At 37.2% G+C, this 17,582-nt stretch overlaps 1 protein-coding gene across 11 annotated transcripts in view; it reads right to left on the reverse strand.

Moving 5' to 3' along the window:
- Positions 1 to 17,582, reverse strand: part of LOC105197141 (cAMP-specific 3',5'-cyclic phosphodiesterase) — a 340,602-nt gene that overhangs the window by 135,889 nt on the left and 187,131 nt on the right. For 3 of the 11 annotated variants that reach the window (XM_011163380.3, XM_039458081.1, XM_011163379.3), the window contains exon 1: positions 16,245 to 16,677. The exons of 6 other annotated variants lie outside the window; for them this stretch is intronic. The gene's annotated coding sequence lies outside the window, so the exon portion shown is untranslated. Of the gene's footprint in view, positions 1 to 16,244; positions 16,678 to 17,582 lie in introns of those variants that run through there. 2 more of the 11 variants (XM_039458083.1, XM_039458082.1) reach the window with 1 other exon arrangement.

The raw sequence follows: 17,582 nt of genomic DNA on the forward strand, positions 1-17,582 counted from the left end.
AAGTGCATAGCATAGCATAAGCATAGCACAGGATGTCTTATGTAAATAATAATGATAGTGACTCTATGCTGAATGCCGGTCCATTAATCCAGGTCTTTTGCTATGCTTATGCTGTACTATGCATTTTGTGTGCTGTAGCTCTTAAATTGAATAAAACAGTTGAGATTTCATTATGCGAAATTATCTTGGCTCCTTTTCAGCTTAGAACGCAAAGCCGCTGGTCACGAAGTGCCTCGAAACGAAAAATTACGTTCCAAGTTCTATTCTGGGTTCTCGTCTCTCTCTTGCACCGATGCTTTTCGCTAAAACACATCTAACTTAATTACAAATGAGACAATCGGAGCTTTGCGCAATAACGTTGCGAACGAAATAACGAACTTTTAGGAGGATAAAACGTGAACGTTAAAAGAACTTGACAGACTTTAATTTAATTAACTTGTAATGAGATAACTTTACGTAAATACTGCTGTCTAAATGTCCAAGCCACCATGCGATAATTGGAAACAATAGATTTTAGATGCTCAAATTATACCAGCGCCTACACAATTTAGTTACAACCTTTTAATTTTGGACACGTGGATTCGCGTGAAAGGCGAAAGAGAAACAATTATCGGAGTCTCATCTATAGATTACCTATATTTTATCGGCATGTCAAGGATAATGAACACGTTTCAACTTGCCTCATTACGGCGAATTCTTACGAGAATTTTCACGTGGCGAGAAGTACGCGGGAAGTTGCACCTGTAATATACCGATACGTGAAATGCAAGAGGAAACAAGTACAGAGGAAGTTTTCAACATTCTCGGAACATAGTGCGCGAAGTCTTGAGATTTAAGTAACAAGCGTCTTTACAAGTCCTCTCACGAGAAATGGATACTCGGCAAGTTATTTAAATGCGTAGAATGCAGTCCTCTGATCGAAATGGAAAAAAGTGGAATTTGCTCGAAAAATCAAATAGAATGAAATAGAATTCAAGCGGAATTGCAGAAGAACACATGGGACTGGATCGCTTGTACGCTCGCGCGATAGCTATTGATGCCAGGAAATGAAAAAAAGGAGCAAATCCCTTAAGGATAGTTCGACTCGTTCATCCAACTCCCCCAACTGTAAAGGTCAACTCCCCCAAAGAATAACTTTATCCCGGAAATGTGCAATTGTTGCAAGAAAAAAAGTAAAAGGATTTTGGACGTGACATAAATAATAAATTTCCCAGCAAGATAATCTTGTTTGTTTCGTCACCTAACACAATTTTTCCTCCCAACTTTATATATCCCTCATTTCTTTTTCCCCTTTTTCTCACTCTGCCTTCTAACTTTTCTCACGATAACTTTTTAACTTTCTTCATTTGACTCCAACGCGAGTGATCTTCTACAACTGCGATGTGATATTTTATATATGTCACATTAATTAAATTGAAAAAAATAATACCGCTAACAGCTGGCAATGACAAGCGTGATTTTCAATGCATCTATCGGGCTTAATAGCCCCGACATCAACAACAACAACTGGATGATCTACATTTAATAAAGAAAATGAATTTTCAGTTCATTTCAGAGAGTGCGAGAAATCCAGTCGCATCTCTGAAACACAACGATCTACAAAACGTATCAATAACAATTATTTTATGGCCTGGAAACTTCTTGCATTCTTAAGTTTGAGGCAAGATGCACCGTTTCCTTGCACGTCGGACACATTTTTCTCAGCGATACTTTATCCAGTTTTTGGTGCATTCATATTTCCTGCGAAATCTCAAGTTCTCGAGGATGATTAATCGCTATCCTACGAACGCATATTAAACGTGCTTTAGATATCTCGGGAAAGTGGACCGAGGAAATTTGACTTAGCACGCCTTAAATCATGCGCTCGAGCACCATAATAAATCATAAGAATGATTGTCATGATCTTCGTTAACGACCGAGGAGCCGAGTGGATGTAAAAGGGTCTCGGAAAATATACGTTTACACCCGGTGGACTTTACAGGCACTCAACTTGGGTGGGTGAGCGAGTTTCGGACGATAGAAAACGGGTATCTGTAATTGTCGTCTTAATGTCACTCGGAGAAGGCCTCCTTCTTCAGCGTCTCAAGTAGTCATTTGCGACGACGTGTGTCACGCGCAAAAAACGTCTTGTACATTCAGAAACAGCTGTTCTTTTCGGTTATAAATAAGCATTCTTAAAGTGGATCAGTCACTCAAAAGAGTACGAGCACGGTTCTTTGAAGAGTGCATATCGGTTCTTATACATATGATATTACAAATCTTGGCACGCAATCAATAATGTACACCCAAAACGCGACCAGAGTCAAAGTACGAAGCAGAAGGCGAGGAAAAGGGAAAAAAGGGGAAACCTAGTGAGGCACAGGGTAAACGTCTGACTTTCGAATGATGCCGTTTCTGGGTTGGAATTTGAAATTCATGCCGTCAGGTCGCACCAGCCGCGTGTAAAGAAAATATGGTACGACGTTTGTTCCAGAATTATTCACTGTTGTGAGAAACGCATGCAACGTAGAAGAGGTCGAGTAGTGGCATAAATTATTTCAAAGACTAAAAAGGTTTACTTTCAAAAAATTACATAAAACTACCTTTTAAGTGTTTCCTTATTTTAAGACAGCATGAATATATTTGAAGGTATTGTACGAGCACATAAAATCTTTTAAATGCAGAAAGACGATGGTAAAAAAAAACAATTTTTTGATGAGACGATAAGGATTCAATGCCGGCGATATTGTACAACGCCTGAGAAACGCATGCAACGCAGAAGCTGTCGAGTAATGGCATAAATAATTTCAAAGACTAAAAGGTTCACTTATAAAGAAAAAAAAATAAAAAAATAAAAAAAACGCATGAAACTCATTTCTTAAGTTTTCTCATTTTAAGAAAGCACGAATATATCTGAACGTATGTTGCACAGATAAGAAGCTTTTAAATGTAGAAAAACGATAGTAAAAGAAACAATTTTCTGGTGAAACGATAAGGATTCAATGCCAACGTCATTGTACAACATCTCTTGGCTAACACCTAGTCTCCTTGTTAAAAACAATGTAATGGCAGGTGGACTTAGGTAATTGGAGCGGCTCGTGTGTCATGCCGGAAGTCGAGTATCGTTGACCTCGTCGGCACTCCTAATAGAAAATCCGACGACGCTGTCGTCCCTGCATAAACCGTCCATTTACCTCGGCCAGCCGAGTGGTTGATGTCCACTACGGGCTTCTGTCGCAAAATAAATCACATATGGTAATCACGATTATCGCCATCGATCACCGTTAATCACCAAGTAAATCTTCGCACGACATTGTTAAGCAGAACTGCAAGCATTAAACATCACCACGCCTATGAAAAACGAGAACGCGTATGTCTTTCCGCTCTTTCGCCAGATAAATAATTTATCAGACAGGAAATTACAGTATATCTTTTTTGAAAAGTTTACGTTGATAGCCAAATATCAATGTCAAGCTGTAAATAATTTTATTAGATTAGATATCGATTAAAACCGTATCTTTTTCCACGTAATAATTTTTTACTTATTTAATTACAATTTTTATTATTTATAACTGTTTTTTTAAGATTTTAAAACCAAAACTGAGCAATTAATTAAAATGATTTAATAATTTTATTTTTTATTGCAATAAATTTCGTATGTAAATAAGAAGCAATGCATTATAATCCAATAAAAATTGCTGTTAGCGAGTGATATTTTCAGGCTGAAGAATATAGAAAGAGGTCAAACGAATTCATTAACAGCATCAGCAAGATACGTTAATACTAAAACGAAGTCCTCGTTGAGTTCTGCGTTAATTAGGAGAGGAAGTAACTGTAATGAAAGCACCATGAAATGCATTTCGAACATTAAATTCACGTAATTCATGCAATGCGCATTGCGTTCTGTGATAACTCATTCATTTTGGTTTAATCGTGGCAGAAAAGAAAATAATTATGCTTATTTCAAAATTCTTTTCTACGTAGAGTTACCATGCGCGCTACACGTATCATACAAAATTATACGTAAAAAGTATGTCAAAATATTTCAACTTTGTTATAACTGTGCAGATTATACGCGCGACATTTGAATAATATTATTAAGAGACGAAACGAGAGACGAGCGCTTCGTGAGAATAATTTCGGAATTATTCGTCTCAAACGTATCAGTCTCGTTAAGTGAAATAATCGATACAATTGAAACACATACCTACGTGCAACACCATAATTGTGTGAGCCGCGTTTATTCACGAAAATGATGAAAGGACGGCGACGGGACTATATATCCCGAGTCGACCAAACGCATATGCATCCGACACATTCATTGTCGTTAACATAACATTGTCTTTAGTCGGTCCGTTAATTAATCCTCCATTGTAATGCGGAACGTAGTCAGTATTTGATTACGCGAAACGCCTAATCCACATTTTGCTCAATAAACGCTAAGTTAACGGCAGATTAAATTTTGATGCGCAGATTTACAATGCGTCAGATTTATGCTTAACTTAAATAACTTTAATATTCGAACGTAAGCTTAAATATATTTCTCGACGGGTACCCTCTGTTTATTAAATTTTTATACACAACTTTGATATCTAATATTATAAATGGATTCCCACTGAACACATTTTCATATTATTTTAATCTCCAAATGGATCTTTCATTAAAGTCGTATTGAAGCATGGATTATTTGAATACGAATAATAAAACGATGATGCTTTGTCTGTAATATGCGAGTTACTTTGGAAAACGGTTTGCACGTGCCGCGTAATCACGGTTTATTTCCCGTTGACGTTCTCTGCACCTTCCTTCCTTCCTTCCGTCGCATCTCTTTCCGACACAAAGCGCCTACGCACAATTATTGTCGATTTATTTCAGTATTATTTTAATTTGCGTAACTGATGTCTCGGCTAATGAACAGATTTTTTCGAACAGCAAAAAATGAAAAATATGAATTTCATTGTAGATTGTTGTTAAATTTTCAATCATAAAAATCCGAATTATTAGCTTTAATGGAGAACTTTGTATATCACATTGAATGCGAAATATTTTGAACGTATTAATTTAATAAAAAAAGGAAATAATCGAAAAAAAGATATAATAAAGAATCACGATAACGAATGCAATGACAATGGACACAGGTGCAGAGAAACACATAAATCAATTTTTGTGTATCTCTTGAGTTTTAGGTTCTGCGACAGTTACAAACGAGCGGATGATACGGGAAAAAAAACAATTTTAACCGCCAGATAAAATATATGTGTTAACATCAGACAATTTGTTCTTGGTAATTGTTGAAAGTCGTTTAACGTTACCTGTCCGTGGTTTTGAGACGATTAGAACGATTGCAATTTACATGTTTGAAATTGAAGCCGTTATAGAAGCGTAATTGGCTGCAGGAATCATCACGCGGTATTCGATTACAAGCGTCACGTGTAATTCACGGATCGGATAACCGCCGATATATCGACGCAACTACGAAGAGCAATCAATCGGCAAAAGCTCACATTTTACGCAAGAGTTCTGCGCGCCGGATTATAGTTCGTTCGGGATTGTATTAGCAATGAGAGCTGCAGAAACACAGCTAATTGGATGCACGACGACAATAATTAATTAGTAATGCAACTTGTCAGACTTTCCGTGGTATGTTACCGTTTATTGCAACGACAGTGAACCAATGATTCCATGCAGTCTACCAAGTTTTGAAATGTCTTATTGCTCATTAAATATATATCGAAAGAACGCATGCATTTTATATAATTTTCTCTTGCACAATTTTGCATTAAGAAATACAATAATGCAGAAAAAATAATAAAATAGTTGTAATAAATTGCAATTAATATATCATGCTTTCTAGGATTTATAAAGTTTATCAGGCAATTTTCGTTAAAACTGAACTTTCACACGGGACAATTAGCATACAGAGATACAGTCACAAAGATTCCGTTACGATCGATTAATTAATGAGCGTTTATGCAAATATGATATCATGTTGCAGCCACTATAGGACTTTAAATCGGCATCGTTTACTGATGTGACTAATGGTAAACTAAATACTTTATCTACCATTTTGCCTCGTGTTGGAAAATTTACATGCCACCTTCGTCCTTTTATTAACATAAATCCCCTGGAGATCTTTCCCGCCCCCATGCCGTCACGTTGAAAAGCCGCGCATGAGTTCGAAAGAGACGAAGAATATATCAGTTATGCAGACAATATAATGAGTTTTCGTAATCGAAATTCTCCCCTACGTTGATCGATCGTCTTATTGGCATTATACATTTTAATCCCGTAGAAAATCGAACAACTGTCAGAAGTTGTCGGAGAATTCAATCGCGTCGGGATTAAAATAATTCTTCGCAAACAGTTTGGTAACTTACGAAATAATTCTCGCGCAGATAGGGTATGTATTCGCACCTCGAAAACCAATTTATCAAGTATTATTAGCAATGTTTAAGATAAATAAAGCTTTATCAATGTTCAAAATGTAAGCCCATTGCATTTGTACGTCCCTGCGTGGACTCTATGCCACCATAATGTAGAGCCAGACGCCGATCAAGCGCAGAATAAACCAGACGCTTCACCATACAATCACTTCTATTTTATATACCATTATCTACGATATCTCGTGCAACTACATTCTAAACATGGTCCTTCGAGCCGGATTGAGAGCCAAACCAAGATCGAAGAAGGTACAATAAGCTAGCCAAAGGATCTGGCAGCAAATTCGAGAGACGCCGATCAAGCGCAGAATAAACCAGACGCTTCGCTATACAATCACGTCTATTTTATACACCATCATTTACGATATCTCGTGCAACTACATTCTAAACAACCAATAAAAACTTTATATTATCTATTATTATAAAAAAATTATTTCAATAAAATAAAATATTTTCTTATATTTTAAAAAACACTTTAAGAAATGCTTTTCCGTACATCAAAAGGGATAGGTTATACATGACTATTTGTAGAACAATTAAATTGAACAAAGAACAAGAGCCAAGTAGTTGTATACTATAATACATCATTTACCATCCCTCTACATATCACAAAGTAATCATTGAGTCTTTTATATTTCTTACAAAGAGAGTAATCATTTTACGTAGATTGTAAAACATCGCTACTCTGCTCATAACAATGATAATTGATTTAATTTTTGATGGTTTTATTAATATTAATAGTAAAAAAAATCTGTTAAAATTGAAATCAAAATATAATACTATGTAACATAAGAAATAGAACAGAGACATATAACAGACATCATCTAAAGACATAACATAAATATAACATAAAGACATATAACGGAACTCTGGTTGCGAAAATATTACTTTTTCACACCTTTTTTTATTCTTTATGACTTCTGTGGCGTAAATCCTCGCGCGGCGTAAATACCGAAGTACGATCACAATTTATCGAAGAACACGACGAATTGAAAACTGTGTCGAGCTATTAGATGGTATGATAAGAAACACAAAGATCGCATGTGGGAATTTTATTGTCTGGTTCGTCAGTATATTCGTGTGCATAATAAATGTATATTAGCACGTGGCATGACGTAGGCGATAAGAATTTATGCTAGATAAGATAGCATATGACTAAAGTAGGCAATCGTTAGATGCATCTGCGTACTGCGGTTTGGCTATAGCTTCAACTGATACATTATGTTTCTAGCGGAACCAAATTTCATAACATGTAACAAACAAACTATTAATAACTGAAAAGAAACAACGTAATAAACTTAAAGAGTTTTTATTTAAAATTTAATTAAAATATAGTTCTTATAATGAAAATTAAAAAAAAACCAAGAAAAATCAATAAATAATAATCAGTAGTATATTGAATATGAGACCGATATGTGAATAAAATAAAGAATAAAAGGAAGTGCCATTTCTCGGTCGAAGCAGATCTTGGTGTTTAATAATATTTTCGTAACTATTAAATATATTTCATTTCTACAGACTGAGTGCTGATCAGACTTGAAACGCATCATAAACTGAAGCTAGAAATATTAAATTTAATAATGAACTACAAGCATCTTAAAAGCTGTAAAGAACTTAGCATGAAAAACCCTAATTGGAATGATATTTTTCGCAATAAGTTCTTTACGGCATTTTAGAATGCTTGTATTAAAATAATCATTTCCTTCTTAAATTTACGATTACATTTCCAGTCCGACAAATCATATCGGCAGTCCATAAAACTGAAAAATAAATATTTAATAATTGATACAAAAAAATTATTAAGCCTCAAGATCCGCTTCGACCGAGAAACGGCACTTTTTCTTATTTGGAAAGAAAAAATCGTCTTAAAATTACAAGGCAATATTAATCAATATTTATATGTACATAAATGAACAAATTTAAAAACTTTATCACAGTTCGCTCCTTGAATATCGTGGAAATACTTTCGCGCAATTTTGTGCAGAATTCACGGGCATCATAATGTCCAATCTATTTGTTTTAACGATTTGTATGTACGTAACATTCTGTTTAGTATTTCCAACGCATAGATCCCATCTGTTTTCATCGTAACAAGCATCAGATATCTTCCTAAGAGCAAGCCGAAAGCACATGTCTGATCATCAAACAATGATGGAGTTGAAGCTGAGTTGACTGTTGCCATTAGAACACCTTGTATTAGGGATCATCCACTGGCACAATTAATCACGTCTTGTGCAAACGCAAGCGTCGTTACGGCGCGTACTCCGTTCATCGGTCATTATCGAACGTGAAATCTGAATCGCTAATTGCAAACCACGCACCAGGAGTGTAAGTTGCATAAATACTTTCATAAACATACGTATGTTTATGAAATGTGTGTGGAGGGGAGGGGGTTGCGTATGATTTTGTTTGGAATAATATTACTCCCGACATAATAATGTTAACAATGTTACGCTTTATTAACTAGTACATTATCGATGCCGTTATAATAATAAACTGGGATTTGTGAGCATTGGCGATTTAATGGCTAGGGTAAATAAATATTTAACGTGAAACGAAATTAATTATTGACTACGCGATAATGACAGCCAATAAATTGCATTAATTAAACGGAAAACTGTTTGTTGCAAGTTGACTCCGATAATCTTCTATCGGTTAACCGAGTTTCCGGTCCTAAAAGTCTTTCATTCCTGATCGGACGGCCACCGAAATGTGACCGGCTCTATATTGGAAAAGACCGAGTGACAGTTCCCATCACATAAATTCCATTCAGAGGTAACATCGCGAGCTGAATGCTCTCACGCGTATCCCATTTCTGCGTGAAACGAACGACACAAACCGACACCTGAATATTAAACGAAATTTCGTATAATATCCAATTTATATAATGTTTTTGAATTCATTCCAAAATACTATTTTAAATGTTCATTCTCGTGTCAATCGTTTGAATTGCATCTCGTCAATGGATGCACAAAGTTATAAGATAAATATGTTATGCAAATTAGGTTCTTCCATTTTTGCTAGATAATTTCATAATGTATGTCAAAATATACCTCTTGTTGCGCACAGTAATTTTATCGCGTTTAAATTTGAATAATATATGAGTACATAAACGGCTAATAGGTGTGAAATTAATCATCGATAGTTCGCTGTCAGGCGTACGTTTTTTACGCGTCCGCGTATTAGATTAATAGTAATTGATGATGTAACGTGCGATGGCGGTATTTATCAAAGGAGAATCAACGGAAAGGGGCATCAAAAGATAAATGTGTTCACGGAAATCCGGAAGCCACAGCATAATTGATTGTGATCTAGCAACAGAACAATCCTAATTTTTTATAAAATAAAAATTATAGCACATTAACGTTCCTCAACTAGAATATTAGCCTGCAAAAGCAACAGTATCCGCTGACCTTTTAACGCTGACAGGACGAAAGGGTTAAAGATATCTTTCTTACGAAGTGCTTTCGCTTTGTACATAAATAAATTGCACATGTGTGTAAGAATAAAGCGCTTTGTGTTTGATGATCTGCTGAAAATAGAAATTTATGTTAATAAAAATTTCTCTATATTCAAGAAAGTATTTTCCTGTAAAATATTTCATTCCTCGATATATTGGGAAATAGTTTTAACGCATCAACAAATTGCATTTTTTGTGTAAAAAAAAGATACAAGTATATGTATCGAAAAATTTGATAGCAAAATAATATAACATGGTATCTGATAAATTTTCAATACTGCGTGATCATTGATACTGTAATACTACTATAAAATTCTTTTGTGACTTTGACTGGAGAAACGAGAGATATCTTTTAACATGTCGAATTCATCTGACAGCGAGAATGAGATACGGTACGCAATGCATTCACAGGAGAATGGATTGACGAAGCAATTTACTAAACGTCGAATGAGATGATTGCCGATAATAGACAATTGGTTCGCTACAGCATTTTTCGAAATGTTCAGGACGGTGAACCCGTAAAAAATTTTTCATTCGCACTTGGAAGTGTACAGTTTTTATTTAAAAACACTATACAACGAAAATATCTAATCAAATATCGTAAACAACAATAAAATGTGACTTGCCTTTAAAGAAAAAGAAAAGGCATTATCAAACAAAGTTCTCCATGTCTTAATTTCATAAAAACAGAAAATAATTTAAAACTAAGAATTGATGTAATGAGACTCTTATAAAGACACCGCGTGAAAATTGCCTTCGTTAATCCATGCTGGATTATCCGTCGCGGTTGAGCCAACTAAAAAGGGATGCCACGCCAGTAATTATGTATTTATAGAAATGCATTTCCCCAGGTACGGTTCGGCAAGTTTTCTTACAACATGTATCTGTGACACGGTAATTAGTTGTCGGATCGAATACGAGGCGAGATGAGTGTCAGAAAAAAAATTACCTATTAACGTATATATTAACAGATGAGAGGAAAGGCAAAATAAAATGATTGATAGCTTAGAATAAATTTGCCTCGCATTATAAAGTTAAGACATTTAGTAAAAAAAGAATGCAACGGAAATAAATGCATATAGTGGTAATAAAGTCATGACTAGAAAAAACAAATTATAAACGTAAAACGTATGCACCAGAGATCGTCAAAGTGGCGATATACGTTGATCATGAATATTACAGTGTTTGATTTCCCTATATATCTCTCGAGTTTGCAGAGAGACCGTGAGTTAAGGTATTAACGAGCAATTTCCCAAACACTGTAAAGCAAATGTGCTAATAATTCAGCATCCATTGCGTGTCCACGATCCGTTTAGGTTTGCCGGTGCTACTGAAAGCATGACAATGCAAGCTACAATTGTAATATGCTCGGTTGATATTCCCACGATTTAAATTGCAATAAATTTAGATTATTCAAAACAACGCAACCGACAAAGCAATTTTACTTTTATCGATTGAGGAATTTAATGACGTTTTATCATCGTAATTATCGAAATAAATTAATTATTGAGAAAAATAATGTACAGTACTCTAATCGTAATAAAAAATTTTAATTAAAATTTGTAACAATTAAATTTTGCACAGTTAATGCATGGAAATGTTTTCAATTATACTTTAATTTCATAAGGTCAATAAGCACGAAATTAATTACTTGCGTTTCATTTTTAATGGTGAAGTTAATAAAAAAATTAAACAATTTGCTTCGTGTTTCTCTTTGCTACTGGATTGTGCGTTTACAGTGTTATAAAAGTTTGAAAACCTTTATCTCAATTAGTCCAGGGTATTGTGTTGTAGAAGTAAACAAACTCTCTCAAAGTTAAGATGATGCCCTGAAATGTACTAAAGTGCACAGTCCCTCGGGAGATTAAAATTTATCTTGTCAGAACGAAAGAAATGTTGGAAACAATATTATCAACCCTTCAGAAGTCAAAGGAGAATCTGACAAAAGCTTTTATTAAACGCGTGTTCTTTTTAAGACAGTAGGACTTTAAATAATTTAAAGTGAACGGATTATATCCGCGAAGGAAACTTCAAAAAGGGAATAGAAAATTCTGTAAATTCATTATTAATACTCGGAGAAGCATATTGCAGAATTTAAAAAAATTAATAAAATAAACATTTTATTATAAACATAATAAAATTTGAAATCATTAATAATACATTTTATTTATCCGGGAGTATCCCCGATACGGGAGTATCATTCATTACGAAATAAGCTGCACCACGTAGCCACGTCCGTTATCGCATGACAATGTTCGTCATCGATCAATACGAGAAAAATAACTAACGTGATTGTTACGTACAAATCGTTAAAATTAACGAGTAGATGATGTCGTTAGCAACGCAAGTTTCGTATTCCTTTGTCTACTATCGGTTCGTATTTTTTTTTCTCCATTTGCAAGTTTATGAAGTAAAGGACGCAATCCGCAGCGATGTCACTACATTTCCAAATCGCCGCGAGTCGTATGGGTTACGTCGTCAAAGCTATCGATTAATGCTCTTTCATATACCTCATATAAAAGGACGCGCAGTCTTCCAAAAATATCACGCAGCATATTTTCAAAAATCTAAATATTTTTTTTATCCAGGTTGGAAAATCGTTTCCGCTAGACGCAATTACTACTGCATTTATCATTCATTTCAGGAAGAACTCCGCTACAAAAATATGAAAAATTGAAATTTTATCGTCAATATTATTTCTGCTTTAAAAAAAAACTTGAGCTTTTCCTGAAATAACAACGGATTTTGGAATAACGTTCTCTTTAAAATGATTGATTCGATTAAAATGTTATATACTTTTGATGTTGCGTATCGCATCATCAATCGTACTCTGTAAGCAGACCTCCACGAATTCGATCGAGCCAGACATTTCCCTAAAATGCACCTTGCATGTTCGTCCACGCCCGACTATCGCTCAGTGTCAGGAAGAAACGATCGCAGAAGAGCAATCGAGCGACAAAGAACGCCGAGTCAACCGTTAAACTCTCGAAGACAGAAATAAAAGGAAAAACGAACACAAATCATCACGTGTTCGCGGCATGAGCCCTCGAAACGGGAGACTCGTCAATGTGTAGCTGTGGAAAGGCCGTGTCGCACTTTTTTTTTCACAGGTGCAGCTTTTCACAGCACGACGGCCTACTTTCCACCCTGGCACCGTCGAGAACGCGATGCGTCCGTCGATGCGACGTGCATCGTCGTGCTATCACGTGGCAGCGAGTGCCGGCTGTTTCGAGTGTCAATGTCGACAGCGGTCTGGCGAAAAACAAAGTTAGTTCTGGCACACACGCTCTGCGCGCGACCACGCACACACGTACATTGCACGCAACGTTTTTTTCGGATATAATTAAATTCGCCGCGACACACGGCGAGCTGAAAAGCAGAGAAGACCCGTCGTCGCGACCCGATGATTCTCGCATGAACCAGGAATTCACAAAAAAAAAACCAGCAGAGAGGCGAAAATGGATCAATTAACAAAATAGATGGCAAAATCCGACGGCAAGCGTGCCTCCAAAATGACCATACAACCGGATATTTAGAGTTAATGACTTATTGGAGCACGAGTTGCGGATTATGCTGGATTGAGGTCGTTGTATCGATAAAAATTTAGGCAATCCGGTTTCATTAACGGGAGATACATTTACGATGCATAACGGAAAACGGAAATAATTCATGCGTAATATACAGCGATTTGCGAAAGTATTTTAATGGTTTTATTTAATTTATATGCATGTGCCACCGCTCCAATACTTTCGCAAAACTATACCCAAGCGTAAATACGATTGTTATAATACATCTCTCCGTGTGTTCTTGCGAAAAATTAAATAAACTTTTTTCCTCACAACGTTTAGCAAATACAAGCTAATTCAATTTAAAAGATTTATGAATAGCTTGGATAAAAAATGATATTTTTCTTTCCACCCATCACAGTTATAACCATAGCGGATATTTCATTATGCGTTTGGCCTATTTTCATTTCATCAAATTTCAATTGTGTAGTCGAACGCAAACGTATTTATGAATTCGAAACTGCGCCGTTACGAAGGAAATAATTCAGCACGTCGAAGAAACAGCGCCCGCGGTCACTAATGAAGTCGGAATAAAGACGCAAAATATTCAACATTATCGCTGAATCGCGATTCGATAATTATTTTTAATTGAATTGGATTAGATTTTAAAATCACCCGCGATTAGAGTTGTAGAACAGCGATATTGCGCTGTCATCTAGTTTACCGATTTATCGATTAAAAATTCAAAGAGCTCTGTAGAACGTCAAGCCTTTTCTTTACCGAGTTCAAGGCTTTAAGGCTCAACGAAGACCTTCTACAGTAAAACAGGGAATGGTCGTCGACGACGGATTCTATCGAGGTTTGGCGTAATGAGCACCCGGGAAGAAAGTCAATTTTCTTACGGCGACCTGTCAACGTTTTATTTACACAGATGGTTGTGGCGTACAGCCTTCTCATACTTTTCATTCCCCTCTAAAATAAAAGCTCTTCCGAAAACAAGTCGTATTATCGTTACCGTGCACGGTTTGTTCTTACAGGGTTATGCTCCCTTTATGCTTTCAACGGGACCCTCTCTCGGTGTCAGCTTTGTAACGAGATAAAGGCAAACAGAAAAAAAAGCCCGGGTTATATTCTTCCCTACCACTGTCACCATCGTTGCCCGCAGGTGAACGGCGGGCGCTGCCAGGTAAAAATAGAAAAAAAATTGGTCGCGATACGCCGCGAGCTGCGGCGCGATGTTTTATCTGCTAGATAAACATTTCTCTTTGAATAATTAAAGACAGCGTATCTCAAATGTGTCAGCGGGAGAAGCATATTATATCTTTCTACAGGAATATGTCCTACGCCTGAAGGCTCGGCAAACTCGCGTGATGCAAAGTGACTGTAAATGAGACGTCACAGCGAAATTGAAATACGATTAATTTATAACGAAACCCGCGCTGAAAAGAGAGAAAACTAGTCCCGCAATAGCTATCTTTTATCTCGTCCTTAGGGCGTTTCGCGCTGAAGGGTTATCACGCTCGCGTGCATCGCTAATTAATGGCACCGGTTCGTCGCGCGCTTTTGCATCGCGCTTGCGAGGTGATTCTGAATTGCTGCGCTTGCTGAAAGATAATGTTGGGAAAATGAGACGATGTTTATCCCGTGATGCATTTCGCATTTCGAAGTCGGGAGAAAGCGAGGAGATATCGTAACGACACAGTGGAGCAAGTTCCATGATTATTTATACACAACTACGAAGAAAGATGAATCCCCTTGCGTGCAAACTTGGCCGTGTGAATTTAATTCGGCAATTAAATTACGCGCGATCGTCATGCAACGCCAGAAACGGCGAATTTAGGCTTCTCGTCGTTATCTCTCCTCGTATAACAAGATAAATCGAAACTCTTATTGCCCCGAAAACACTTTAGTCGTTAAGGAAACTTGCTTACTTTAAAGTTCACGCTTTGAGTTTAGTAAGTTTTGAGTTATTAATTTCATGACACGTGGAGAATTTTAAGAGAGGCAAACAAAAAAAGAGAGGGAGGGCAACTTTGCAAAAGCCACACGTTCGCAGAATGTAAATTTATTTTTCAGTAGCTCCAAGTACTCCAAGGCAGAAAAGACTCGTGACACCATTTATATGTTTAAAATTATCTCTTATCGTTTCTTATCGTTTCGTTCGATTTCCTACTGCAAATATGTAAGTATATATATTTTTGTACTTAAAAGATAATAGCGATAAGAATTTTGGACTTTAACTCCAAATGTGCTATTTTAATATCAATTTCGCGACGAGATAATTGTCATAAATTACAACAAGTAAAGATGTTTAAAGCGCATTGCTCGCATCGTCCGTACGGCTTCACTGAATTAATCCGATTGCGTACAAATATTTTTCCGGCACGATAAATCAATGTCATCACTTGAAAACAATTAAATTGAATTTTGGCACTTATATGTGATTACGTTCGGTGAAGAAGCGAGATTGGGGAATTGGCTTCGCAATCTCCTCTTTCTATAGATGGAGCAGCATTATATCCCAATTCCATTTCAGAAATTTCCACGCTACGACTCTGATAAAGACCAAAATGTCATCCTGCAGGACTTGGTAACAAAAAAGGAAAACTTTCCTAGGTGCTATTATACTTAATGAAGTTTCACACCCGCGTACGCTTTCTCATGCTCGGCTAATTACAAAAGCTAACGGAGCCACGGAAGCTCTCTCCGCGGAATAAAAGGATCCTCGAAGCTCGTCCGAACTTTGTAATTAATCGATCCAAATCAAATTGAAACGTAAAGCTGTTCGAGGCAAATCCGCGCGAATGATGCGAGCAATCGTGATCCGAGTGACTCTTCCACTCCCAAGTGGACGCTCACCGTCGAGTGCTCTCCGCGATGTCCTTTGTATATACACCGCGTACACATTGCGAGAACTCACTGGGGACACAAGATATTACGACCTAGTCGTAGCAACGTTAGTTGGCCTATTTTCGAGAATAACAAGGTTTCCCTCCCTTTTGCGACGATCTACAGAGAGAACTGCTAATCCAGGAGTTAGTTAACAACTTGTCGGTCGGAGCAACTCGACCGGACCCACGAGGGTTTCCTCACCGGACGTTGTCGGTCGCACACTGATCAGTCGTTAGGACGCGGTCGCGACCGTCCGGGCGTCGCTCCGACTTCCGTCGACGGAAGTGACGGTCACCGGCTCGAGGGATGATACGGTAAAACACAAGGGCGCAGGGGACGACCGAGCACGCGAGCACGGGGTCGCGTGAACCGCGCGAGGTCGCGTGTGCTGTCAGACTGAGAGAGCGTCGACGAGCTGCCCCCTTGCGAACCCAGTTGGCGAGGAGCGAGGAGGAGCGTCATCGTGCTCACCCGCTGCCGCGGGCATGCTCTCTGTGTGTGAGCCGCGACCATCGTCTCGCTGTTCGCTTTCGCTGTTCCTCCGACCGGCTGTCACTCGCGGCTCTCGCTGTCTCTGTCGTTCGGGTATCGCGTTTCGTGCCCTCGGTGTTCGCTCCCTCTTCTTCGGCCCATCTGCCCATCGACGCATCTAACGGAGCGTCATCGTCAATCACGCATGACAGGTTCTTAGAGGAGGAACAGCTAACGGCGAAACATTGTGTCCACGTAATATTAGATCGAAAAGGTTGATGCGATAATATCAGAGAGAAATCTAGGGAAATACGAGAGATCACACAGAGAGAGAGAGAGAGAGAGAGAGAGAGAGAGAGAGATTTCAGACTTTCAATTATCTCCTCGTTAATTTTGAAATCAGTCTCGCTTCAAAAATAAAAATATCATTTTACACGATTCTGCAATAAATGTATACGTATATATTTTTAATAAAATACCAATATAATATTTCTAACAAGATACTTCTTCAATTTTTTAATTAAAAATTAAACCAAGCAAAATTTATTGTAGTAAAACTAAAATATTCGAGTATTCCAAAGATAACTATCGCGTCTTGATTAAATATGTAAAAAGAAGAAGCTATTATTCTTTGGCTAACAGCCAAATTGATCAATTGGCGAAACATTATGTTAATAATTTCATCGACACGCAATATCAGATCTGGAAATTTGGGAAATGTGCTGCCAGAGGAAGTATAATTCACACACATCGATTGATGTTATCAGTTGTTATGGTCAAGCGAAACTTAGTACTATAGCGAAATTGATTTATTCAGATAGCCCGTAGATGGAA

This window comes from Solenopsis invicta, chromosome 15, assembly GCF_016802725.1.
Source record: "Solenopsis invicta isolate M01_SB chromosome 15, UNIL_Sinv_3.0, whole genome shotgun sequence".
Classification (NCBI taxonomy): domain Eukaryota; kingdom Metazoa; phylum Arthropoda; class Insecta; order Hymenoptera; family Formicidae; genus Solenopsis; species Solenopsis invicta.